Below are 27,558 nucleotides of genomic sequence, written 5' to 3'. Positions count from 1 at the left end.
TTTGCAATGAGCCAAGATCCTCCACTGCACTCCAGCCTGGGTGACAGAGCGAGACTCCATCTCAAAAATAAATAAACAAACAAACAAACTGGTTGCCACTCACTTCACCAATGAATCTCACTTGAAAGTTTTTGAAAAGCACCACCCTGACTTATCTACGCTAGGAAGCGGAGGCTCAAACAATCTGCCCAAGATCACACAGTCAGGCCAAGCAGAAACTCAAGTCCAAAGCCAAAGGGAAACTCAGTGAGGGGTGGGGGGTCGGGGGGAGCATCCTACTCCAGGCAGGTGAGAGGCAGCTGTAGCTACCCGATCACCTGACACATTCATCTCATGACACTGACATCATTTGATCCCGCCATCCTCAGCAAAGTGAAGGGTCATGCTGCCCCTCCCCCTAAAAAAGGAGAGCGCCTCAGAGGCTCAGGGAGGCTAAGTGACTTGCCTAGGTACAGGGCTTCCCAGGAACATCCTTGCTGACGTGCAGGTGCAAGAGCACAAGAACGAAAGAAGAGCCCACCTTCCTCAGCATCCAAAGTAACAAGAGATCAAGTCTGGCATCAGAAACATCGCCCCTCCCACCTCCAGGCCCAGCCCCACGCGGAAGAAATACCCAGAAGTGACGGTGTTCTAAAGGCTTACATGCAAGAAGGATCATCAGGGAGGGGAAGGCCACTGTGCTGGAGCTACAGTGATGAGCCCCAGGAAGGTGATCCCCACATACTCCTACCCCTGGGGTGGCACAGCCTAGACTAGAACAAACTCTCGTCCTGATCCTAACGGCCCCCGGGCTGCATCTGTTACGCGACACTCACACGTGTGCACACTCTACAGATGGAAAACCCAAAGCTTCTATTTGTCTAGGTCAGTGGTCAAGGACCCCTTTGAGAACTTGTGAGAGGTGGTGAATGCCTTGCATACCACGGTAGGGGGCTCGCAGAGACTCTGCAGTGCGGTGCACGGACTTCTAGGAGTCCCCTGGTCACAAGCTCAAAGGTACTGGGGCACTAGAGTGGCCTCCTTTTCTACCAAGGCAGCATGAACAAAGACTTGGGGCGAGATCTCTTCCTTCGTCACCCTCCGGAGGGTTAAGGAGGATCTCACTGAGGAAGCAAAGCTGTGGGCAGAATAGCCCAATAGTGAGAGTCCACGTGGCACGGGAGGGAGGCTGACTCTTCTGCGCTGCTCTAGGGTGCCCTGGACTCCAGGAACAAGAAGCCCAAAACTGAAGGGTGAACGGTCTCTCCTCCCTACATTTCCATCCCTTAGTCCGGTTCTCGGCTGAGCCAGCACACAGCCAGCCCTGGGCACATAGAAGGCATGGCAGGCAGTGCCAAGCTTTCCAGAGAAGCATCCCAGAGCCTCTTGCATTCCCCGGGGGAAATGATCAAATACAAGTGAGGATGAAATCCACTTATTTCATACTTTACAGAAAAATTAACTTAACACTCCTAGACTGGGTTACAGCAGCACCCTTGTCTGAAAGGCTGGCCAACCCCAGTGTCCTTGAGCAGAGAGCCCGGCCGGCAGGACGACCTTACCACGTCCTTCCCCAGAAACGTGACTACCGCTTACCTTACCACCCACCAAGCAGCGCTCCTTTGCCCAGGCCACAGTCTGGTTTGAAAGTGGCCAAAGCTGTTAGCTGCATATGAGAGAAGGAAGCAGCAGTAGCCCCTGCCCTAGAGAGCTGTCAGATTTGGGCCATGCCATCCTGCCCTGGACACAGCCCCAGGCCCCCTCCTCCCCTTCCCACTCCAAGATGTGTGCATAGAGACTTGCACACACACAGATACACGTGCACACAGACACGTGCAAAGATCTGTGCACACAGAGGTGCAGAGACATGCACACAGAGACCTGTGCACACAGACAGGCACATATACAAACACACACCCACAGATGCCTGCACACAGGCACCCCAGAGGATGCTGGGATATGGCCGAATGTGATACTCCAGAGTCAGGCCAACCTGGAGGTAAGCACTGGATTCTCCTCACTGGTTCAGGAAATCTGGCAAATTACTTAAATGTCCTGAACCTCCCTTTCTTCATCTGTACAATGGGAATGAAAAAGCCCACCTCCCAGGACCCTGCTGGCAATTAAATAATGGTCACTTGCACTTTATTCTGAGTGCTTTTCACCAGGAATCTCACTGTACCGCACAGCATCCTTGTGAGGTAGGTTCTACTGGTATCCTGTTTTGCAGATGGGGAAAGTGAAGGCCAGAAGGCTTACTTGCTGAAGGGCACACAGGTAGGAGCTGCTGGTGTCTGTACCCTGCAGGTCTCACTTGGGGCTCTGGGTCTTCCATGCCTAACCACTCTGCTCCACTGCCTCTAGGGGTGCAATAAGGCAGCGAATGCACCCAGAGCATCCGGCAAGGCTCCACGTAGGACCTTGTCAACAGCAGTTGCTCCAGGATCAGGAAGGGAAAGCGCAGAGGCGGACCCGCAAGCTTTCCAGTCGCCCAGGGCCAAAGCAGCAGTATCTGCCCTCCTGGCTGCTACCAACCCTCTCCAGCAGACTCACTTTTAACCCATTTTCTCTAAGATAACAGTGCCGGGAGGTGGAAGAGTGTTATCTCCCCACCCTTACCCCTCCCAGCTGTCTAGATCGCCCTAAACAGCCAGGAATTTAATGAGCCTGGAGTTGTCTCTGACTCCCAACCACAACCAATTCGGAACGCCCCAGGTCCTGCAGCACAACAAAGGCTGCCCTGCAAAGCCCCGGAAGGGCCTGCGAAGCCTGCCCGGTCCGCAATAGAGCATCACATTCTTCAGATTCTTGTGTAAAAGCCAGAAGTAAGGCAAGGGGGTGGGGGTGGGGGGGCTCTAATCTCAACCTGAGGGTCATTAAAGCCTGTGACTTGTATTAAAAGGGAAGAGACCTATCCCTCTGTACTATGCTGGTCCTCCAAGGTGTATGATACTGCACAGGTCTGCACACCCGGACCTCACAACCCAGAAGCGCCCTCAGCCTAGCGTCCCCCCTTTGAGGACATCAAGGCTCCAGGACACACAGCTGGTCAATGGCAGGAGGGATTCTGCCAGACTGATCTCCAGCATCGTACTGGTGGCCACTATGTCTTTCTGTCTAACATAGGTTTAAAGTTCTAGCCAGAGAGTCTGCAGAACTAACCCCAGGTAGAGTTCAGGGGAGACGTCGAGGTGCTGATGGAGACTTGTGAATTCCACAGTGCTCAGCAGCAAGTAATTAATCTCATGACGAGGCGTTTTTCATGAGCACTTGGCATTATATACCCACCTCCCCCTCGCCCTGGCAAAGGCAGGAAACAGTGGGTGGCAGGCCGGCTCTGGGCAGAAGGCGGGCTGAGAACGGCATGCTGGTGGGCCAGGAAGGTACGAGGGGGTGGTATCCATTCTTCAGAGGGAGAACAGCAAAAATCCAGGTTCCCCACAAGGACCAGGCTGACCAGACCTCACACCAGCCTGTCAGCCCTCACCTGCTGTCTACCCAACAGGTCTCTTAGGATGGCACAGGGAAGGCTGTAATTTACACCTGGTGCCATAAAGCCAACTAGGTAATGCAACCACTGCTGTGTGGCTATGCATGGAAGTCTACAAAAACCCAGTTTCACAACTATTGTCCATAAAGGGGTTGAAGTGGGATAAGAAGGCAGGAGAGGCGATGGAAGTAGATATGGAAAATAACTGGCCTGAAAATGAGGCGCTGGGAGAGGATCTTAGATCACTCACTTTGCTACCTGGGGCCAGTCACGTAGGTTTTCTTGGAGTCTCAACATTCCCAGCTACAAAATAGGAACACTAATACTGCCACCCTCATGGGATTCAGAGACTCTTGTTGCGGTAACCCGAAAGTGACTTTAACCTTTACAACGTGATAGAAACATTAGACTGAAAATTGTAAACGGATAAAAATATATAACCTGGCACGGTGCCGGATAAACTGTGGACAGATAAAACATATAAACAATAAAGTTAAACTTTATTGAGCGTCAAAATCCTCTGTGGCATTTCTTATTTTCCTCATTCCACAGATAAGGAAAACTGAGGTACAGAAAGACGGCATGACTCACTCAAGGTCCAAGGGCCTGCAAGTGCGAGAACCAGGATTAGGGCAGACGGTCTGAGTCCAGAGCGCCTGCCTATTTACCTAAGCACCAGACCCACGCCCATCATGCTGGCGAGGCTCAGAAGCCAAAGAAATAAAGCCACCTACCCAGGGCACATCAGGGTCTGTGCCCCCCGCATTCTGGTATGAATATCCTCACCGTTTATGAATATCCTCACCTGTCTCTCAAGCAGGTATCAAGTACTCACCATGGGGAAGGCACCATGCTAGGGTCCTGGCGGCAAGGCCTCTAAAAGGGGAAGCGAGACCAGCACATAAGCCAGCACAGAGAATTGCTAAGACATGAAGCAGTCCGCTGGGAACAGTGGCATAAGCGAAGTATTCAGCAATGCACACTCGAACCATAGCCATCCAACACTCGGGCCAGCAACTGGGAGTTTAGGTTAGAGTCCTGCACCAGCTTTCTACAACTGTTCCTCTTTACCGCTGTCAAAAGGGCTTATGACGTAACAGAGGAGAGGAGCCACCTCCAAGAACAATTGGCCCACAGGCACCGGGCAGGAGGCAGGGGGCAGCCCCTGGTACTCAAGCGTTTTGATCAGAAGTAGAACCCCGGAGCAGAGAGTAAAGTGAGACAAAAGGAAAAAGCGCTGGTGAACGAGGGGTGGGGAGTGAGGGGGCGGGAAGCAGGGCGGGAGGGGCATTAATACTTATTGGGAGTCCATCATGAACTAGACACTGCTGAGAGCATTTCATACTTCAGCTACCCAGAGAACACGGACAGATAGTTCTATGAACCAGAGTTTACAGATGCAGAAACTGGAGCTCAAAGCACTTAAACAACTGGTAAAGTACCATCCTGGAGGGCTCGTCCCCTGGACCTGAAGGCATCAACAGAATGTCCCTGGATCAGAGAACCCTCTGCTGACACAAACCCACTCCCTTCTTCCCTGTGATGGACTGAATTGTGTCCCTACCAAAAATATCCATCATGTTGGAGCCCTAACTCCCAGTACTGCAGAATGTGACTGTGGTATTTGAGGACAGGGCCTTGGAAGAGGTAATTAAGTTAAAATGAGGTCCTTCGGGTAGGCCCTAATCCCATGGCTGGTGTCCTTATAATACAAGGAAGAGACAGGCGTGTGCGTGCACAGAGGGAAGACCATGTGAGGACACAATGAGAGGACGGCCACCTACAAGCCAAGGAGAGAGGGCTCAAAGGAAACCAAGCCTGTCCACACCATTGTGGACTTCCAGTCTCCAGAATTGAGAGAATAAATGTCTGCTGCTTAACCACACAGTCTGGCACTTCATCATAGCAGCCTGAGCAATTTATTTTTTTTTATTTATATTTTTGAGACAGGGTTTCACTCTTGTTGCCCAGGCTGGAGTGCAATGGTGCCATCTCGGCTCACCACAGCCTCCGCCTCCCAGGTTTGTGCAATTCTTGCGACCTCAGCCTCCTGAGTAGCTGGGATTACAGGTGCCCGCCACCACGCCTGGCTAATTTTTGTATTTTTAGTAGAGACAGGGTTTCACCATGTTGGCCAGGCTGGTCTCGAACTCCTGACCTCAGGTGATCCGCCCGCCTTGGCCTCCCAAAGTGCTGGGATTACAGGCGTAAGCCACCATGCCCAGCTGCCTGGGCAATTTATTACCTCTCACCATACCCCTCACCTGACTTGGGCTCTCTACAGCTCTTACTGTCTTGACCTACCTAGTAAGCGTGTTTGATTATTGTCTGTTTCCGCCACTAGAGAGGAAACTGCAGGGACTTCAGTTGCCTTATTCAATGACATGTCCCCGGAACCTAGAACAGTCTCTAGCAATTGATACGTATTTAATGAATAAATAAATTGAATGAAAATGGGATGTAAACCCACCTGCTGCTTCTGAAGTCACCCACTCCCTGTCCCACACCCCACTTCCTGCTGCTTTCTCTATTCCTTGCATCCACCTCTACTTCCTCCAATATAACAGCTACTAAATAATTTTAAATAGTATAAATTCAGACTGCGCGCAGTGGCTCGTGTCTGTAATCCTAGCACTTTGGGAGGTCAGGGTAGGAGGATCACTTGAACCCAGGTGTTCCAGACCAGCCTGGGTAACATAGCAAGACCCCATCTCTACCAAAAAATTTTAAAATCAGCCAGGTGTGGTGGCGTGCACCTATAGTCCCAGTTATTTGGGAGGCTGAGGTGGGAGGATCACTTGAGCCCAGGAGGTTGAGGCTGCAATAAGCTATGACTGTGCCACTGCACTCCAGCCTGGGCAAAAGAGTGAGACCCTGTCTCTCAAAAAAAAAAAAAAAATTGACAGGTAATAAAAAAAAAAAGTTAGGTTAAGATTTAGGTTGTGTTTTTGAGTTCGTATTTAACCATGGGAGGGTATTAAGGACTGACAGAGCTGTCCCAGTGAAACCTCAGGCCTAGTGCTGATCCAGGTCCCAAGAGCAGGCTGGAGAGGGGATGAAAGGAGCTCAGAAAATCTGCAAACACACAAGGGCAGCGGTGGCCACCATGACCACCGTGACCACCTGGGCCCCCAGCCCTGTTTGTGCCCTTAGTGGGGTGGGGAGCAACAAGACTTTGGAACCTTTCCCATGAGCAAACGACTTCTCTCCCGCTGTCTAGGAAGACAGCAGAATTCAGGTCAGCTGGATTTGAGTGGGGAACCGGGGTTAGGAAACGTGGAGACACCGAAAGAGGCAGCCACAACACCTGGCACAGGAAGCCTTTCTCTGGAATGAAAGGAAATACCAGAGCAAAGGCAACTCTTGCATTCCAATTTCTAGCCCCTTGACCACCCATCTTCTCCCCTTAGGCCCACCTCCAAATACTCTCTTTCTATAAGCATCTGTCTGCTCAAAAGTAGCCACTAGGATTCTGAAACTTCCTCTTTACAACAAAACTAAACTGTTGCAACTTGTTGCTACCATTCTCACACCATCCTGGAAAACGCGGGGCCTCAGCAGAGCCCAAGACGCCTGCCAATGGCCTTCCGACTTTGGAAGACCACTCCACCCCACTATCCTCCCCTGCCCCTGCCCCTGCCCTCAGCTGCCCCTGCCCCTGCCCTCAGCTGCCCCTGCTCCACTGCCACCCTCGGTAGGGTCTCTCTCAGTAGGGCCAGGGGCTATTTCCCAAGCCTCCCTGTTGTCAAGGTCTCTTGGAGACTTTTTCTCTCCCTCACTTCCTCCCAGTGGGTTTTCTGGCCAGGGGCCTTGGAAGTGACAGGCACAGTGGAGGCGGGGTGAACAGGTTGAAGAGCTTCCTCCAAAAGCCCAGAAAGATCTCCCAGCTCCCTTGTTCCTAAGCTTTCTCACCACTAATGACAAAGTGGTTTTACCTGTTTTCCATCGGCTGGAATCGACCGGAATTGGGCATCCAAGCAGCCGCCACCTCCTCAGTCCCCTCAATCACAGCCACACCAGAGTGAAGTGGCATGCTTCCTAGGTCTACACTGCGAGCCCCTCCAGGACAGGGCCTGGAACCTCACATTCATCTGCATCCTGACCAGCGGGCCGTTTCTGGCCTAGATCTAGAACAGATGTACTGGATATGTTTGCTGAATGAATTTCCAAGAGTCAATAAAACCCATGGAACTTTCTGGCAACATTAAACACGGCCCCTCCCCTCAGTGGACATAAGTGGGTCATTAAATTATGAATTGTGGAGACCAGTGCAACATAGGAACTTCACATTATAGTACTAAGTAACTCAGAACACACACAGTCTCTGTTCTGCTTACAATTTTGTAAAATACATGTGTCTATGGACAGGAAACCCAGAAAAATGCAAAACAGTGGATGAGGTGCAGGGCAAATCTGCTCGTTGCCAGCTTTGTTGCAATAATGCTTGTGGAATAAACACCACACACACCCCCTCTTATTTCTTTTTTACTTTAACAAGAGAAGAACTGGCTGGGTGTGGTGGCTCACACCTGTAATCCTAGCGCTTTGGGAGGCCGAGGCAAGTGGATCACCTGAAGTCAGGAGTTCAAGACCAGCCCGGTCAACATGGCAAAACCCTATCTCTACTAAAAATACAAAAATTAGCCAGGTGTGGGTAGTTCATACCTGTAACCCCAGCACTTCGGGAGGCCAAGATAGGCGGACCACCTGAGGTCAGGAGTTTTTGAGACCAGCCCAGCCAACATGACAAAACCCCATCTCTACTAAAAATACAAAAATTAGCCAGGCATGGTGGCACGCGCTTGTAATCCCAGCTACTCGGGAGGCTGAAGCAGGAGGATTGCTTGAACCCGGGAGGCGGAGGTTGCAGTGAGCCAAGATTGCGCCAGTACACTCCAACCTGGGCGACAGACTGAGACTCTGTTTCAAAAAATAATAATAAATAAAAACAGAAGAACTGATTCTAATAACAATTAAGTCTCCCTCAATATTCCATGAAAAATCTCATGCCAAGACCTTTGGCTGGAAAAACGTGCTGGCCACACAACCAGAGGACGCAGGCGGCGTTCCCAGCATCCACCCCGAGGTGAGTGACCCGGGGGTGGAATCCTGCCCTCCCACATTTCCTGGGAAATGGGGCAAGGAAGCAAGCCTTCACGGGCCGCCTTGGCTTATGAAGAGGCTGGGTCTTGGCCGAAGGAGGAGAGGAAGCGTTTCACCAGCCCCAGGTGACTCACAGGGCCTTCGCCAACCTGAATCACCTCTGAACAAAGATCTGCCTGAGTCTGGGCAACTGAACGAGGTCCCACCCCTGCTCCCTGGACTTGCCACACCATGTCTCTACTTTACAATCTCAAAGCCTGCCTCCTTCAGGAAGCCTTCTCAGACTCCCCCATGCCTTCTCCCTGGGTTCCCAGCATCTGTATCTGGTGGGAGGCCATCAGCAACCAGAAAAAAGGACCCATGTTTCCTTTCCCTCAGTATTCCCAGCACCCAACCAGTGCCTTGTACCTAGAATCAGTTCCAAGGAGTCACTACTGAATGACTATGGATCTGACGGGTGGATAGATGAGGGACGAACAGAACCCAATGGTTTCAAGTGGGCTGATGTCAAGAGCCCACGACACAATATGATGGCAGGTCGTCTGGCTAGCTGGTTCCCCAGAGGGCATTACTCAGACAGGCACAGCAGTGCCTGGATTCACGCTAGGACCAGGGTCTTCCCACCTGCTCTCCCTTAGGTCCAACCACATTCATTTGAAAAATGGCCAGTGGGGTTAAAGGTGAAGTCAGTAGCCAAGGCATCACTGCTGACCTGGCAACCCCGCTGTGGGTTGCCATCTACTGTATGAGAGATCCCATTCTGCCGCAGCCCAACATTCTCTCTGCACATTGAATGAATGCTCAGCCACTGGCGAGGGTGGAGGCCTCAAGGACCAGCCCAGCCGCTCACCGCCAAATGAGGAAACACAAGTCCAGGAGTGCAGGGCGTCTCCAAGGCCACAGAGAGTCAGGAGCTGGAGCACCCAAGTTTGAATCCCTACACAGTATCCCCATCTGCAAAATGAGGATAAGTCCCTACCTTATGGAAACAAGGGAAGAATTAAATGAGATAATCCATGTAAAAGCCCTAGCAATGGCCAGGTGTAGGTGCGGTGGAGGCTCATGCCTATAATCCCAGCACATTGAGAGGCCAAGGCAGGAGGATCACTTGAGGCCAGAAACTTGAGACCAACCTGGACGACACAGTGAGACCCCATTTCCATTTTTTAAAATATAAGTTAAAATTTTTTAAATAAAAGATAATAAATTTTTTAAAGCATCAGCATGGTACCTAGTACATACAAGTGCTCAATAATTTCTTTTTTTTTTTTTTGAGACAGAGTTTTGCTCTTGTTGCCCAGGCTACAGTGCAATGATGAAATCTCAGCTCACTGCAACCTCTGCCTCCCAAGTTCAAGCAATTCTCCTGCCTCAGCCACTCCAGTAGCAGGGATTACAGGCATGCACCACCACACCTGGCTAATGTTGTAATTTTAGTAGAGATGGGGTTTCACCATGTTGGCCAGGCTGGTCTCGAACTCCTGACCTCAGGTAATCCACCCACCTCGGCCTCCCAAAGTGCTGGGATTACAGGCATGAGCCACCACACCCGGCCAATAAAGTTTAATAATTATAATTAATAGCAAGGCTGTGATGTGACCCAGACAGCAGCTCTTCCTCCCTTCCATGCCCACCTTCCCATTCTCCCTCCTCCTCTCAGGCAATCCTAGCCTCCAGAAACTTGGCTCAAGATGCTCAGATGTCTCTAGTGACTCAGGGTAGCATGGGCTTCCCTCAGTATCCCAACTCCCTGTTGGAGGATAAGGCTGCTTGGTGACAGGGACAGTCTGTCAGTCCTCCATCCCTGCTGAGCCCCACCAAGACAGCACAGTGCAGACCACATAACTGGAGCTTAGGGAGTCTCTGCGGACTGATTTGGCAAAGGGCAACTCCCTTATACCCAATACTTGGTTCTTAAATATAAAAAATAAAAACTTGAAAATGCCTCCCTACCACCTTTCTCCTCCTAGGGATTCCCCCATCAGCGTTCTGTAAAATGAAGAGGTCACTAAATGGCATTCAAAAGCTTTTGGCTGTCTAGGCCTCCCTGTCACAGGCTTAGAAGTGAAGACACCAGCCAGGCACAGTGGCTCACGCCTGTAATCCTGGCATTTTGGGAGGCCGAGGCAGGTGGATCACCTGAGGTCTAGAGTTTGAGACCAGCCTAGGCAGCATGGTGAAACCCGTCTCTACTAAAAATATAAAAATTAGCTGGGCATGGTGGTGCACGCCTGTAATCCCAGCTACTCGGGAGGCTGAGGCAGGAGAATCGCCTGAACCCGGGAGGCGGAGGTTGCAGTGAGCCAAGATTGTGCCACCACACTCCAGTCTAGGCGAAAGAGCGAGACTCTGCCTCAAAAAAAAAAAAAAAAGTGAAGACACCAATGAGACCTGAACCCCATTTGTGCAACAAGGACTAGGAGCTGATTCTAACTGTCCCAAACATGGAGTTACAGCCTGGGGACAGAAATGAAAGAAGACCCCGCCTTTGACCTCCTCGTCCGCATAGGACAGTGAGTTCTCAAATCTTCTCCCCCATTCTGGCCCAGTTAGATTAAGTCACCCAAACTGTCCCAAATGTCTCGTTCTTTATGTTTATCAGACAGGAAGCTGCCTCCTCTAGCTCAGTGACTTAATGTGAAACACAGGAAACGCAGTGGCTTTTGAACATAGACAACTCTAAATAAAGGTGCCTCTATTGCTTTGTAACAGGCTTTCTAAAAAAAAAAAAAAAAAAAAACTTAACCCAGCTCAGATCAGTGTAACGAGATGAACTGTACTGTATGGGAAAAGGATGCAAAAGTTGCAGGCATCAGAAACCCCAGCATCAATGCCGGGGGTGGGTTCCAGCAGTTTCCTTAGTCATCTTAATAATCACACCTTGTTATCAAGGGACAGCCTTGTTGGATAAATATGAAATCTTTAAAACTTGAACCTGGCCGGGCACGGTGGCTCACGCCTGTAATTCCAGCACTTTGGGAGGCCAAGGCAGGTAGATTGCTTGAGCTCAGGAGTTTGAGATGAATTTGGGCAACATGGCAAAACCTCATCTCTACAAAAAAAAAAATTAACCGGGCGTGGTGGTGTACGCCTGTGGTCTCAGCTACTTAGGAGGCTGAGGTGGGAGGAATGCTTGAGACGGAGGCTGAGGCTGTAGTGAGTTTTTATCGCACCACCACATTCCAGCGTGGGCAACAGAGAAACATGCTGTCTCAAAAAAAAAAAAGGAAAGAGATGAAGAGGAGGAAGAGGACCAGACCACTTCACATCCATTAATAATGCTAAGAAAGAGGCTTCTCCATGGTGCAGATGGGAAAACTAAGGCAAGTAGCAGGAGAAAAGGCGGGGGCTCTGGTCCTAGCTCTGCCTGATCCCACAACTTTGTTTTGTTCCTTCTCCCATGCATTTTGTGTTGAAAACAACAAATTATCACCCAAGACATTAAGTGACCTAAAGTTACTAGAAATCAGGGCTGGCTGAGGACAGTGGGCAGCGGTGTGGCTTTCTGAATGGCCCACCCTGCTGCCTGGCACCACCCCATGTGAAATATTGATTTTTCGAGCTGTGGGAACTTTCAGTTCAAGTGGCCACGTCCAGCTGGAAGAAGTTCAGAGAAACCCAAAACACTTCCCACCCCATTCCTTAACCCTAGTGCCCCCCGCCAAAAAACAACAAAAAAGACGAAGGGAGTAGAAGAATAGACTCTTAAGGAAAGATTAAAGGAGCTAAGTATGTATTGCTTGGCTAAACAGGGAATAAACATCAAAAAAAAAAAAAAAAAAAAAAAGAGAGTCACCATTTAGAAAACACGTTTAAATGAAGCCTCCTGATTTGGAAAGGCACTGGGATGAGTGAAACCAGGGGCCGAGGTTTTCTACTGACTCACAGAATGAGCTTGGGCAAATCACTTTTTCTCTAATTAGGAAAAAAAAAGAAATGTTATTTTAATTATTCCCAACATCTCTTCCAGCCAGGCATTCTATAATTCTAAACTCAGTAGGGAGGGCTTTCATTGTTGTTGCTGATTTTTCTTTTAAGCAGGGGATCATTTCAAATTAGAGATAAAATGAAAGAAGAAAGGCTCTTCTTTCTAAGGCCCACGTTCCCAAAATGATGTAAACGTCCTTCTGATGAGTGGCAACCTACTCAAGGAGATTAGCTTCGAGCTCCCCAACACATTAAAAATTGTACAGAGAGGCCAGGCGCGGTGGCTCACGCCTGTAATCCCAGCACTTTGGGAGGCCGAGGTGGGCGGATCACAAGGTCAGGAGATGGAGACCATCCTGGCTAACGTGGTGAAACCCTGTCTCTACTAAAAATACAAAAAAATTAGCTGGGTGTGGTGGCAGGTGCCTGTAGTCCCAGCTACTCAGGAGGCTGAGGCAGGAGAATGGCGTGAACCCGGGAGACGGAGCTTACAGTAAGCCAAGATAGCACCACTGCACTCCAGCCTGGGCAACAGAGCAAGACTCTGTCTTAGAAAAAAAAAAAAAAAATTGTACAGACAGACATCATGCTTGGTCCAAGAAGGGGAGAGAGGGACCTCCCTGAGAAGCCCCCTTTCTCCTCTGGGACATACCATAAGGATGATAAGGGCCTCTGAGTGGTACCAAGGAAGTGACTCGAGGGTGGGGGAGATCAGCTACCTGTAACCCCACTACAGGCCTCAGCCCAACCTGCGTGGCAGGAAGCCACACCTTTCCGGAAGGCCATGCAAGGCTCCCTCCAGCCACAGCAGGAGGGTCCCGGGCTAGAGATGCAGACAGCCACTGAGGGACTCCCAGCTGCTCCGGTGCTCGGCAGAAGTCCAGCCAAGTGCTTTCTCTGGGGACACCTGCCCGGTTGCTGAATCATCTCAGGCTCAAGAAGCTAATCGTGGGAATGGGAACCTGAGTAATTCCAACAGAAGCCTGCCTAGGTTACTTTTTAAAGAGACATGCATCAGACCGAATAGGCAGCTCCCCTCCTGCCTCCCAAATATTTGGTGCCATCTAAGCACAAGGGACGGGGGCTGGGTACAGATACAGGCCACCTGCCCGTGCAGTGGCAGTCCCATTTTAGAGCCAGGCTCATAGTGTGTACTCACGTGTGACTCACACCATTCTCCCAGGAGGCCCGGAGGCTGCCTTGCAGGACCTCAGGACCCTGACGGGGTCTTCCAGACCTTGATCAGGAAAGGAGTCAACCAGGCACAACAGCAGCGCCGGCAGCTCCTCCCAGGGCCCACACCATCCAAGGTGAAAGACAGCCGTCCTTGAGAAGAGGGGCAGTGCCCTCCGATTCAAAACACCCCTCTGATCACATCTTCTCAAGAATTTGGGCTTTTCCAGTGTTGTTATACATAAAAACCACAGGCCAGATGTCTCAGGGGAAACTGGGGACAGAGTGGGAAGGGACATAATAGTGGATGCAACGACCCCAAGTTAAAAAAGAAGGCCGGGTGGCCGGCTGCAGTGGCTCACACCTGTAATCCCAGCACTTTGGGAGGCCCAGCGGGGTGGATCACCTGAGGTCAGGAGTTCGAGACCAGCCTGGCCAACATGGTGAAACCCTGTCTCTACTAAAAATACAAAAATTAGCTGGGCGTGGTGACAGGTGACTGTAATCCCAGCTACTTGGGAGGCTGAGGCAGTAGAATCGCTTGAACCTGGGAGGCGGAGGTTGCAGTGAGCAGAGATCACACCATTGCACTCCAGCCTGGGCAACAGAGTGACACTCCGTCTCAAAAAAAAAAAAAAAAAAAAAAGCAAGCCAGGTATGTGAGGGCCTGGGTTGGGCTTCAGGTTGGGGTGGGTTCCCCAGGGCAGGACAGCTTATGATTTGGAGCCAAGCGAATTATGGAAACCTTGCAAGAGGGATCCCAAAACGCTCTCCACACACATGCAGGCTTTCTCTTCTCATACAGCAAAGAAAAATCAATCATCTACCATTTCCCAGAATATGAAGAAGTGGATCAGAAGGGACTTCTGTTTAAGGGGTTACTCTAGTGATGTGACATCATGGGAAGAAAACAGGACCCTAAGGTTTCAAGCACAAAGACCCTTCCCTCCTTCCTTGTACAAGGTAGGCATTCCGTTTGCACCATGGAACCTAAAGCAATGCACTTTAAAGTTGAGACCTACAGCTTGGCCAGCTGGACCTCTTATTTTTATAGTTAAGAAAAATGAGAAATAGCTGAATTTTGGATTCTTTAAGGGCAATATGGCCGGGCGCAGTGGCTCATGCCTGTAATCCCAGCACTTTGGGGAGAAGAAGCGGATGGATCACCTGAAGTCAGGAGTTTGGGACTAACCTGGGCAACATGGTGAAACCCCATCTCTAATAAAAATACCAAAAAATTAGCTGGGCGTAGTGGCGCACGCCTCTAATCCCAGCTACTCAGAAGGCTGAGGCAGGAGAATCGCATGAACCCGGGAGGTGGAGGTTGCAGTGAGCAGAGATCGATCAAGCCACTCCAGCCTGGGCAATAGAGCGAGACTCCATCTCAAAAAAAAAAAAGTATTCAGTGAAATGTACTGCTCACTCCCTGTTGCCTATGCAACCACCATTACCAGGGTCTCAATATCTTTCCAGAAATACTGCACGCACAGAGTGGAGTTTACATACCATGTTTTACACAAAACGAAGCACCATTTACACTACGTTGCGTCTGGTGTTTTTCACTTGCAACATAGCTTGCAGAGCACGCCCTATCAGTATATATGGATTGACCTCATTTTTCAAAGGGCTGCAAGGATTTCCACTGTACAGCTGTACCATGATTTAGTTGACCTTTTTAATAGACAGCTTGTTTCCTGTCATTTTCTATGTCAATGTGGAGATGAAGATTCTCAGATACTCCCTTTAGCACATCTGAGTTTATCTGTGAGATAAATTCCTAGAATGCACTCAGGAGTATGCTTTGACAGATACTGCCGAACAACTTTCTTTTTTTATTGTTGTTCTTTAATGTAATAGAGACAGAGTCTCCCTATGTTGCCCAGGCTGGTCTAGAACTCCTGGGCTCAAGGAATCCTCCCCTCTTGGCCTCCCAAAGTGCTGGGATTACAGATGTGAGCCAACATGCCCAGCCCCAAACGACCTTCTAAAAAGAGGATTGTACAATATACACTCTCATCAATAAGGTACCAGAGTGCTGGCCAGGTGCAGTGGCTCACGTCTGTAATCCCAGCACTCTGGGAGGCCAAGGCGGATGGATCACCTGAGGTCAGGAGTTCGAGACCAGCCTGGCCAACTTGGTGAAACCCTGTCTCTATTAAAAATCCAAAAATTAGCTGGGCGCAGTGGCAGGCGCCTATAATCCCAGCTACTCGGGAAGCTGAGGCAGGAGAATGGCGTGAACCCGGGAGGCGGAAGTTGCAGTGAGCTGAGATCATGCCACTGCACTCCAGCCTGGGCAACAGAGGAAGACTCCATCTCAAAAAACAAAAAATAAAAGAGTGCCTAGGAAATTAAAATTACTTGATTTTGCTGGGCGTGGTGGCTCATACCTATAATCCTAGCACTTTGGGAGGCCAAGGCGGGTGGATCACCTGAGGTCAGGAGTTCGAGACCAGCCTGGCCAACATGGTAAAACCCCATCTCTACTAAAAATGCAAAAACTAGCTGGGTGTGGTGGTGCACCCCTGTAATCCCAGCTACTCGGGAGGCTGAGGTGAGAAAATTGCTTGAACCCAGGAGGTGGAGACTGCAGTGAGCCGAGATCGCGCCATTGCACTCCAGCCTGGGCAACAGAGTAAGAACCCATCTCAAATAAATAAATAAATAAATAAATAAATAAAATTACTTAATTTTTCAGTTTCTCAGGCACTCCCATGCATAATTTGTGGGCACATAAACTGGTATGATGTCTTTGTAGGGAGATATGGCACCTCCTAGGAAATCAAACCTGGCCAGGCACAATATTTCACACCTGTAACCCCAGCACTCTGGGAGGCTGAGGCAGGAGGGTTGCTTGAGCCCAGGAGTTTGAGACTAGCCTGGGCAACACAGCAAGATCCCATCCCTACAAAAAACACAAAAATTAGCCGGGTGTAGCGGTATGCACTTGTAATCCTGGCTAGTCAGGAGGCCGAGGCAAAGAATTGCTTGAGCCCAGGAATTTGAGGCTGCAATGAGCTATGATCATGCTACTGCACTACAGCCTGGGCAGCAGAGCAAGACCCTGCTTCAAAACAAAATCAAAAAAACACAAAGGAAATCAAACCTCCCCTTGTCCAGAGCCAGGGTTGGAAGCAAGGTCTCCAGTCACCCAAGTCCAGTGCTCTTCCTATATCACCCTTTGGCTGTCTCCCAGACCACGGGAAACCACGTGTTTGAATTAAAACCACAGTCTGCACACCTTCTGTCCCAGCCAGGACCCTGTGAAGAGATTACTCAGCACAAACTCATCACCAAGTGCATTCAAAAGCATCAGCAGATGGGCCTCATAGCCACTTGCCTATTCACCATTCGGGCATCACAGTCCACAGCCACAATACACGCATACCTTATTGTGCATAGAGGCAGAAAGAACATGGAGCTAGAAGCCAGGAAAACAATCTATCCTCCACCCTCATCCCCGCCCCCTCAACCTGATAACCCAGGGAGTTAAGACTGATCATTTATACTAAAAAAAAAAAAATGTGGGCGGGGGGCCGGGTGCAGTAGCTCACGTCTGTAATCCTAACACTTCGGGAGGCCGAGGCGGGTAGATCACCTGAGGTCAAAAGCTCAAGACCAGCCTGGCCAACATGGTGAAACCCTGTCTCTACTAAAAATACAAAAAAATTAGCCAGGTGTGGTGGCGGGCACCTGTAATCCCAGCTATTCGGGAGGTTGAGGCATGAGAATTGCTTGAACCCAGGAGGTGGAGGTTGCAGTGAGCCAAGATCGTGCCACTGCACTCCAGCCTGGGTGACAGAGACCTTGTCTCAAAAAAAAAAAAAAAAAGTGGGGGAGGGGGTGCTGGGCATAGTGGCTCACGCCTATAATCCTAGCACTCTGGGAGGCTGAGGCAGGTGGATCACTTGAGGTCAGAAGTTCCAGACCAGCCTAGTCAAAATGGCAAAATCCCATCTCTACTAAAAATACAAAAATTAGCCAGGTGTGGTGGCAGGCACCTGTAATCCCAGCTACTTGGGAGGCTGAGGCAGAAGAATCGCTTAAACCTGTGGGCAGAGGTTGCAGTGAGCGGAGATTATGCCACTGCGCTCTAGCCTGGGCGAGAGTGAGACTCATCTCAAAAAAATAAAAAAAATTTAAAAAAATCACATACAAGCCGAGCACGGTGGCTCACACCTGTAATCCCAGCACTGTGGCAGAGGCCAAGATGGGCAGATCACCTGAAGTCAGGAGTTCGAGACCAGCCTGGCCAACATGGTGAAACCTCGTCTCAACTACAAATACAAAAACTAGCGGGGTGTGGTGGTAGGCACCTGTAATCCCAGTACTCAGGAGGCTGAGGCAGGATAATTGCTTGAACCCAGGAGAAGGAGGTTGCAGTGAGCCAAGGTCGCGCCATTGCACTCTAGCCTGGGCGACAGAGCAAGACTCTGTCTCAAAAAAAAAAAAAATACACACACACACACAGCCACTACATAATAGGCCATGTACATACTTTATTTCTTTCAGTTCACGCATCTTACCCCACAGGGTAGGATCTTGATTCCCGTATTACATATGAGCACATCCAGGCTGTGAGGCTAAGTGACTTGCCTAAGGTCACAAAGCTAGTAAGCGGCAGGGTCAGGATTTGAACTCGGCCTGTTTCCAAAGCTCACGTTCTTTCCACTATCGCACTCTTCTCAGCTCTAAAAGTGGGATTCAGTAAGCCACAGGAGCAGCACTGCCAGGGCTCCATTCTTTTGTCAGCAGAGGACTCCAGCGCAGGGTCTCAGCACACCAAGGGTTAAGGCTGAGAGGCAGTGACTCTCTGGGGCTGCACAAAGGGAAATGCACTTCCTGCCCCAGCAGGCAGAGATGCTGTTTTATGCTCAGTAAATTAGGACGTTTGTTTAATTAAGACGACACACAGATTTTGTTATTCTAAATATTTTTGGAACATAATGCTTGGGAGGAAGCTGTCAAGGCATGGGTTTTTTCGGTTTGCTTTTTTTTTTTTTCTTCTTCTTCCTTTGCTTTGGGTTTCTCTTTCTCCCCCTCCAAGAGAAGAAGGGTACGGCTCGGAGGAAAACGACAGCCAACCCCTCCTCTCCTTTTGAAATAAAGATGTCAAGCTGGTAAGGGCTGTCTTAAGTACTTTATTGAAGAATTAGCTAGAAGAGGAAGTAAAGGAAGAACAGCCAAGCTGATTTCTAGCAATACCCTACCAGGCTACATAACAATGCTGCATTTTTTGAGTGTGTTTTTCTTCTTTTAAAGCGCTAACAGATCCTTGTTTTGTTTTTTCTGGAGCAAGAGCGGGCAAAAGGCAGGCTGTGATTAACATGCGTCCTTCATCCTACAAGAGAGAAGTTGTCCCATCTCCAACCCCTTAGGTTAAAAAGTTTAAAAATAAAAGCAAGAAAGCCAGGGCCCTGATCTTCTCTTTCCTCTACCCTGCTGAACCTTTCAGATGAGCAGCCTCACAGAATGCTGCTCTTTTCTCCCGGACTGGAGAGCTCCCCAAACGGAGCCTGCCAATGCCGGCTCTCCAGACACCTGGATCTGCCCACCTGCGCTGCCAGGGCTTGCTGAGTATGAAGACTGAAGTTCTTTGGTGTCACCCCACAGTCATCTAGGGCGCAGTGGCTCTCAAATTACACTAAGCAATCTCTCCATGTTTTTAATTACCCTCCAATTACCCACAAAGAGGCTCCTCACTTTCCAGCACCGCGTGCTTGCCTCAGTTTGCCAAACCTGCAATGTGCTTCTCCCTCGTAGCAGCTCCCTCCTTGTCCCAGAGAAGTGGCCCCTCTCAGCCTTGAAATTCCTCGAGTCCTTTGTCTATGGCATACTTGGGACACACATCACAGGCTGCCTTTGTATTTCACTCGTTCTGCCACTTTCCCCTTGAGGACTGTAAACTCCCCAAGGGCAGAGGCAGGGCCCGGGATTTCACAGGGCAGTCTGGCTCCCTTCTCCCAATCTCCATGACTCACAGTACCTTTCCGGGGTCCCTGTCATCTCCACCTCACGTTAGACTCATCTACGGATTTGTCTCAGTTCTCCCCTAAGTGCCCATGGGCACGGGCCAGGTCTTACTCAACTCCCATCCCCCACCACCTGCCAGAGTCCCTGGCACAGAGAGGGCAGTTAAATATTTGCTCAATTACACATCTGTGTCCCCTTCCCCCCACATAGCAGCCTTGTATACAAACTGACTATTATTAATTGAGTGATTGTCTCAAAAGGCCTCCCTCCTTACCAAAAAGGAACTCCTAAGCCATCAGGTGAGCCAAACACTGGCCCAGACAGTGGAGTTAGAATGGCCACAGTGTTGCGCCGCATGGAGAAGGAGCCAAGGTTCTCTTCCCTTTCCACAGTTACTCAACAGTTACTTTGAAATCCTGTTAAACCCAGAAAAGGGCGCAGTGAACCGAAAAGTGGCTGGGCCTCTCAACTGCCCGGTGGAGAGAGCGCCTGCCTCCACGACCTGGGACTTCCCAAGGAGTCTGCTCTCCACACCGGCTGGGTGGGGCCGAACGTTCACCCTGCCCCCCACCTCAGGACAGCCGGCAAGCTAGTGCTGGGGGTGCTGCCTCTCAGTTTGAAACAGCGGGGCTTTCCTGGAGGAATGAGGATGCCGCCGTCCTAACTCCTGCGCGTGGCCCCAGAACAGGATGGGGTGGGGACTCCAGCACAGGGAAGCGGGTGCGGGGAGTGGAGAATAGAAAACTCCGATCTGGCTCAAACAGGAAAGATGCAATCGCCCAGGCCTGGTCGTAACGGCAGAGCCAGCTGCCGCCGCGCCCCGCCCGGGCAGGATGGCCCCTGGGTGCGGTGGAATCAGGTGCACGCCTGGGCGGCCCCGACGGCTGCTGCATTCCGGGCCTCCCTCCCCCGGGGAACAGAAGTCGGAGGTCGAGGGCTGGAGCAGGGGCTGGGGGTGGCCCTTCCTGCCTCGCGCCCAGGTCCCCGCCGGGTCCTCCTTGTCCGGGCAGCCGCCGCACCTCCCCCGGGCCCTCCTCGGCCAGCCTGACGGCAGCGGGCGAATGAGGAAGTCGGCCGCGGAGGCGGAAACCGGGCCGGGTGCAAGGTCTGCAGCGGGACGGTCCGACTCTGACTCAGGAGGACGCCCTGACAGCTGCCAAACGGTGCCCGCTGCCCGTTACCTCCGTGCCTCAGACGCCAGGAACTTCCACCGGAGCGGCTGCCCCGGGATCCCAACCCGTGAGGCTGGGTCCCAGGGGCCGCGGCTCCCGGAAGGGGTTAAAAAGTTTGCCAGAGTCGGGCCTGGGCGAGGCGAGGCGAGGGCGGGGCGCGTGCCCCAGCGGCAGGGGGAGGTCGGCTCCGGTGCCCAGTCCTGGGACCGCACCGGGGAACACGAGGGGCGCAGGGGAGCGCGGGTCCCGAGGCCGCCCCTGCACCCCGAGGCCTCGCTGCCGCCGGCCCCCTCCCCGAGTTCCCGCGCGGGGGTCCCGGTGCCCCTGGGAAGGATGCGGTGCCGGGCACCGGGCCGCCGGCGTCCGCGCCTGCCCGCGCGGGTGGCGGGCCGCACCGAGCCCAAGAACCACAAGTCGGCCCGGCGGCCGCGCGTCTCGCCCCCGCCCGCCCGCCGCCGCCTGCCCGGGGCGGGACCGCGGTGGGGCTCGCTCACCTGAACCTGGATCTGCCCCGGGAACAGGAGCTGGTCTCCCGAGAGGACTTTCTCGAGCGCTCGGGCGGCGGCCGGGTGGGGCGAGCGCACGAGGCGGGAGCTGCAGCAGGTCAGCCTTGCTCAGCCTTCAGTGCCCTGCCCAGGAACCGCGGTGATCTGCGCGCCTCACCGCACCCAGCTCGGCTCCTCGCCGCCTTCCCGCCCCGCCCTCGGAGTCGCGGGCCCATTCCCAGCCCGGAGCCGGCTCCGGGGCGGAGCCTGGAGGCACAATCCCGCCCCCCTTCCTGCTTCACCCACTGCAGGCCGCGCCTGGCTTTGATGGGCAGACGTGTTGGCCTCTGGAAAGGGGAGTGGGCGGAGCCTCTGCGGCCAGATGGGTGGGGATTCATCCTCCTCTTTCGCCCCCACCTCACCACCCGCTCCACCTTCCTCCGCTTCCTAGGCGGGAGCCCCGCCCCCTAGGGCGGGTCCAACGGACAGCCAGGTTCTAGGATAGGATTGACACAGAGGGAATCCAATCAGGAGGCGGCAACTCGGGGCGCGGAGGGCCCCGGGCCGGGATTTTGGTGCCTTGCCTGGGCCGGGGCGAGGCCCGCCGGGAGCCGACAGGGAAGGTCTGGAACTCCCCGCCCCGCAAGCCGACTGGGAAGGTCTGGATACCCCGCCCCGCGAGCTGTGCTCTCAGTCTCCTGTCATCCCACCAGAAGGACAGATATTAAGTACCATATATGGGAAAAATGCTATTTTACATAATTATGATCCCTGTGGGGGCGGGCATGGACTCAACCCTGGATTCCATTGTGGGCGTCTTGAGTTCGATTCCTGACCCTGCCTTTTTAGAGACCGCACGTTGCTGCCTTTCAGCCTCCAAACCTTTGCTCTGGCCGTTCTTTCAGCCTGGAATACCCTTCGGAGCCTCTCTTCACCTCCATGTCATTAACTCGCATACATCCTTTCAGATGCTTGTTACAAATTGCACTTTTTTTTGTTGTTACTGTCCACTACAAGAGGATAAAAAATGTTTTCATTTTTAAATGAAAAATCTTTTGATCCATCTGGAATTTATTTTTGGGGTGAGGAAGAAACCTGACATAATTTTTGTAAAAGCCACTTGTCCAGACACTATTTTCTCCACTGATTTTAGTTGGCACCTTCATCGCCTATTCAACTATTTTATACTTTAAGCTGTTTCTGACTTGTATACATTGATCTTTCTGTGTGCACCTGTGCCAATCCTTCAATGCTTTAATGATGATACCTTTATAATACATTCTATATCTATGAGGGTAAATTTCTCATCCTTACTCTTTCTTACTGGAATGTTCTTCCTATCATGACTAAACTGTTCTTCCAAATTAACTTCAGAAAAAAAACTATGTTCTAAAGGCAAAAAAAAGCTGGGAAAAAAAAGATTTTGCAACTCTGTGACAAAGAATTACTATCAGCAGTATATAAAGATCTCTTCCCAGTTGATAAGAAAAACCTCAGCGGGGCACGGTGGCTCACGCCTGTAATCACAACACTTTGGGAGGCTGAGGCAGGCGGATCACCTGAGGTTGGGAGTTCAAGACCAGCCTGACCAACATGGAGAAACCCCATCTCTACTAAAAATGCAAAAAAATTAGCCAGGCATGGTGGCCCATGCTTGTAATCCCAGCTACTCAGGAGGCTGAGGCAGGAGAATCGCTTGAACCCAGGAGGCGGAGGTTGCAGTGAAAAGAGATCATGCTATTGCACTCCAGCCTGGACAACAAGAGCGAAACTGCGTCTCAAAAAACACGAAAAAAGAAAGTAAGAAAAAGAAAAACCTCAAAGACTCCAAAATAAAAATGGCCAAAAACAGGAACAGGTGATTTTAAAGAAGAATTAGAAATGGCCAATAATAATTTTTTAAAAGTCATCAGAGGCCGGGCACAGTGGCTCACACCTGTAATCCCAGCACTTTGGGAGGCTGAGGTGGGCGGATCACAAGGTCAGCAGATCAAGACCATCCTGGCTAACATGGTGAAACCCCGTCTCTACTAAAAATACAAAAAATTAGCTGGGCATGGTGGCGGGCGCCTGTAGTCCCAGCTATTCAGGAGGCTGAGGCAGGAGAATGGTGTGAACCTGGGAGGCGGAGCTTGCAGTGAGCCGAGACAGAGTGAGACTGTCTCCAGACATACAGAGCCTGGGCGACAGAGTGAGACTCCATCTCAAAAAAAAAAAAAAAAAAAAAAAAAGTCATCAGAAATGCAAACAAAACAACATAGCATGCCATTTTCACCTAATTCAAAAAAATAAAAATAAAAATGCTCAATATTGGTCAGGTTTATAGATACAGATGAGAAAGTAAATTGATCAATTATATCTGAGAATTCATCCTTAAAGGCATTAGAAAACTACACAGAGGCCGGGTGTGGTGGCTCACTCCTGTAATCCCAGCACTTTAGGAGGCCGAGGCGTGCGGATCACCTGAGGTCGGGAGTTCAAAACCAGCCTGACCAACATGGAGAAACCCCATCTCTACTGAAAATACAAAATTAGCCTGGATGGTGGCGCATGCCTGTAATCCGGCTTCTCAGGAGGCTGAGGCAGGAGAATCGCTTGAACCCAGGAGGCAGAGGTTGCGGTGAGCCGAGATCGTGCCATTGCACTCCAGCCTGGGCAACAAGAGCAAAACTCCGTCTGAAAAAAAAAAAAAAAAGAAAGAAAAGTACACAGATGTGAACTTTTTTTTTTTTTTTTTTTTTTTTTGAGACGGAGTCTCGCTCTGTCGCCCAGGCTGGAGTGCAGTGGCCGGATCTCAGCTCACTGCAAGCCCCGCATCCCGGGTTCACGGCATCCCGGGTTCACGCCATTCTCCTGCCTCAGCCTCCCGAGTAGCTGGGACTACAGGCGCCCGCCACCTCGCCCGGCTAATTTTTTTTGTATTTTAGTAGAGACAGGGTTTCACTGTGTTAGCCAGGATGGTCTTGATCTCCTGACCTCATGATCCGCCCGTCTCGGCCTCCCAAAGTGCTGGGATTACAGGCTTGAGCCACTGCGCCCGGCCTATGAACTTTAAAGTTCTTTGCAACATTGTTTATAGTCACACAATGTTAGAAATAAATGTACAATATATTACAAGATTGAATACATTGTGATATATTCATATGTCAAAAAGTACAAAAAAGTCATTAAAATTTTTATGTAGATTTGTATTTGCCGACTGAAAATATACTAAGTGGCCAGATGCAGTGTCTTATGCCTGTAGTCCCAGCACTTTGGGAGGTCAAGGTGGAAGGATTGCTTGAGCCCAGGAGTTCAAGACCAGCCTGGGTAACATGGCAAAATCCCATCTCTACAAAAAAATACAAAAACTAGACGGGCATGGTGGCGCACATCTGCATTCCCAGCTACCCAGGAGGCTTAGGTGGGAGGATTGCTTGAGCCTGGGAGGTTAAGACTGCAGTGAGCCTTGATCGTCCACTGCACTCCAGCCTGGGCAACAGAGTAAGACCCTGTCTCAAAACAGAAAAGAAAAAGAAAATCTGGCCGGGTGCGGTGGCTCACGCCTATAATCCTAGCACTTTGGGAGGCCGAGACAGGCGGATCACGAGGTCAGGAGATCGAGTCCATCCTGGCTAAACAGTGAAACCCTGCTTCTACTAAAAATACAAAAAAATTAGCCAGGTGTGGTGGCGGGTGCCTGTAGTCCCAGCTACTCGGGAGGCTGAGGCAGGAGAATGGTGTGAACCTGGGAGGTAGGGGTTGCAATGAGCCGAGATCGCGCCACCATACTCCAGCCTGGGTGACAAGACAGGGACTCTGTCAAAAAAAAAAAAAAAAAAAGAAAGAAAAAGAAAATCTACTAAGTGAGGAAGAGCAAATTTATAGAATACTGTTACAACATGATTTTGTCCTAGTGCGGTCGTTCACACCTGTAATCCCAGCACTTTGGGATGCCAGGCAGCTGGATTGCTTGAACTCAGGAGTCGGAGACCAGCCTAGGCAACATAGCAAGACCTCATCTCTACTAAAAACAAACAAACAAAAAAAAGAAAACTTAGCTGGGCATGGTAGTACTTGCCCGCAGTCCTAGCTACTCAGGAGGCTGAGGTGGGAGGATTGCTTGAGCCCAGGAGTTTGAGGCTGCAATGAGCTGTGAGCATGCCACTGCACTGCAGCCTGGGCAACAGAGCAAGACCCTGTTTCTGGAAAAAATAAAAATGAAGAAGAAAGAAAAAATACAAAAATTAAAAGATTCATTTCATGCCGGGCACGGTAGCTCACGCCTATTATCCCAGCACTTTGGGAGGCTGAGGCGGGCGAATGAATCACCTGACGTCAGGAGTTGGCCAACATGGTGAAACCCCATCTTTACTAAAAATACAAAAGTTAGCTGGATGTGGTGATGTGCAGCAGTTATCCCAGTTACTCAGGAGGCTGAGGCAGGAGAATCGCTTGAACCCAGGAAGCGGAGGTTGCAGTGAGCTGAGATTGCGCCTCTGTATTCCAGCCTAGGCAACAGAGCGAGACTTCTTCTAAAAAAATTAAAAAATAAAAAGACTCAGGCCGGGCGTGGTGGCTCAAGCCTGTAATCCCAGCACTTTGGGAGGCCGAGACGGGCGGATCACGAGGTCAGGAGATCGAGACCATCCTGGCTAACACGGTGAAACCCCATCTCTACTAAAAAATACAAAAAAAAAACTAGCCGGGCGAGGTGGCGGGAGCCTGTAGTCCCAGCTACTCGGGAGGCTGAGGCAGGAGAATGGCGTAAACCCGGGAGGCGGAGCTTGCAGTGAGCTGAGATCCGGCCACCACACTCCAGCCTGGGTGACAGAGCGAGACTCCGTCTCAAAAAAAAAAAATAAAAATAAAAATAAAAAGACTCATTTCAATGTCACCACTTCTAAAACATCTTTCCTAACTGTCAAGACCTGTTAGGAGCTCCTCCTCTGTGCTCCATTCTCTTGTATCCATTCTCTCGTTGTACTTACACACTGAGTTTTAATTGTTCATTTACTTTCTGCTTTTCCTGCCCAGGCTGGAATCTGCCTGTGGACAGTCAGGGACTGAGCCCTATTTGTCTCTCTGGGCCCAGAACTAGCACAAGGCCTGACATAAAATGACCTTTAGTGAATGCTTAAGCAGGACTCAGCCTGTTTCCTTATCTGCAAAATGAGTGTGATTACTGTGCCTGGCCCAGCCCACAGGACTGTTGGGAGGAACACAGGAGACTATGGACCTGAAAGTGTTTTATAAACCACTAAGCAATGCGCACTTACAAAAGAGCATTATTGGTAATGATTATTTCCACTTTCCTCATGCCCCGGCCTCCTAGCATCACCCTCTCCAGGGAAAACTTAAGGTCACTAAGAAGACAAAAGGCCTCCATCAGGCAGGCCCTGAATTCTTTCCTCCCCATCCGCTAGGCTACATGGGTCCTTATAGCTAAAGTAGCTCTCTCACTTGCATAAAGCCTAACCCCTTTTCCATCCTGTAAAGACTTGCACCCTTAATAGTTTCTACTCCTGTAGATTTTGAAAAATATTTCTTCATTTTGTCTGAGTATTAATATTACCTTTGGTGTGGAAAATACAAAAAAAAAAAAAGAAAAGAAAAATCACCCATAACCTTAAAACCTCAACACAACTACTATTAACAAGTTTCCTAGGCCAGACGCAGTGGCTCACGCCTGTAATCCCAGCACTTTGAGAGGCAGAGGCGGGCAGATCACCTGAGGTCAGGAGTTCGAAACCAGCCTGACCAATATGATGAAACCCCGTCTCTACCAAAACACAAAAATTAGCCGGGTGTGGTGGCAGGCACCTGTAATCCCAGCTACTCTGGAGGCTGAGGCAGGAGAATTGCTTCAACCCGGGAGGCAGAGCTTGCAGTGAGCCAAGATCACGCCATTGCACTCCAGCCTGGCAACAAGAGCAAAATTCCATCTCAAAAAAAAAAAGCATAGGAGAATATCTTCATGACCTTCAAGTAGACCAAACTTTCTTAAGACACACAAAAAAGTATAAGCCATAAGAAATGGATGATTATTAAATTGAACCTCATTATTATTAATATCTTCTGTTCATCAAAAGACACATTTAAAAGAGTGAAATATCAAATCATAGACTGGTAGAAAATATTTATAATACGTATATCTAACAAAGAATATGTACCCAGAAGTTACGAAGAACATCTACGTTAAGAAAAAAGGGGCTGGGCTCGGTGGCTCACGCCTGTAATCCCAGCACTTTGGGAGGCCGAGGTGGGCAGATTGCCT

At 50.5% G+C, this 27,558-nt stretch overlaps 1 protein-coding gene across 2 annotated transcripts in view; it reads right to left on the bottom strand.

The window, feature by feature from the left end:
* MYH9 (myosin heavy chain 9) overlaps positions 1 to 21,571 on the bottom strand; it is a 106,977-nt gene extending 85,406 nt beyond the window's left edge. The window contains exon 1 of one of the 2 annotated variants that reach the window (XM_050806172.1): positions 21,312 to 21,571. The gene's annotated coding sequence lies outside the window, so the exon portion shown is untranslated. The remainder of the gene's footprint in view (positions 1 to 21,311) is intronic. The other variant, XM_050806174.1, reaches the window with a different exon arrangement.
* Between the last annotated feature and the right edge of the window lie 5,987 nt (positions 21,572 to 27,558).

This window comes from Macaca thibetana, chromosome 10, assembly GCF_024542745.1.
Source record: "Macaca thibetana thibetana isolate TM-01 chromosome 10, ASM2454274v1, whole genome shotgun sequence".
NCBI lineage: Eukaryota > Metazoa > Chordata > Mammalia > Primates > Cercopithecidae > Macaca > Macaca thibetana.
The sequence above is the reverse complement of the archived record's forward strand: the minus strand, read 5'-3'. Positions and strand labels throughout refer to the sequence as shown.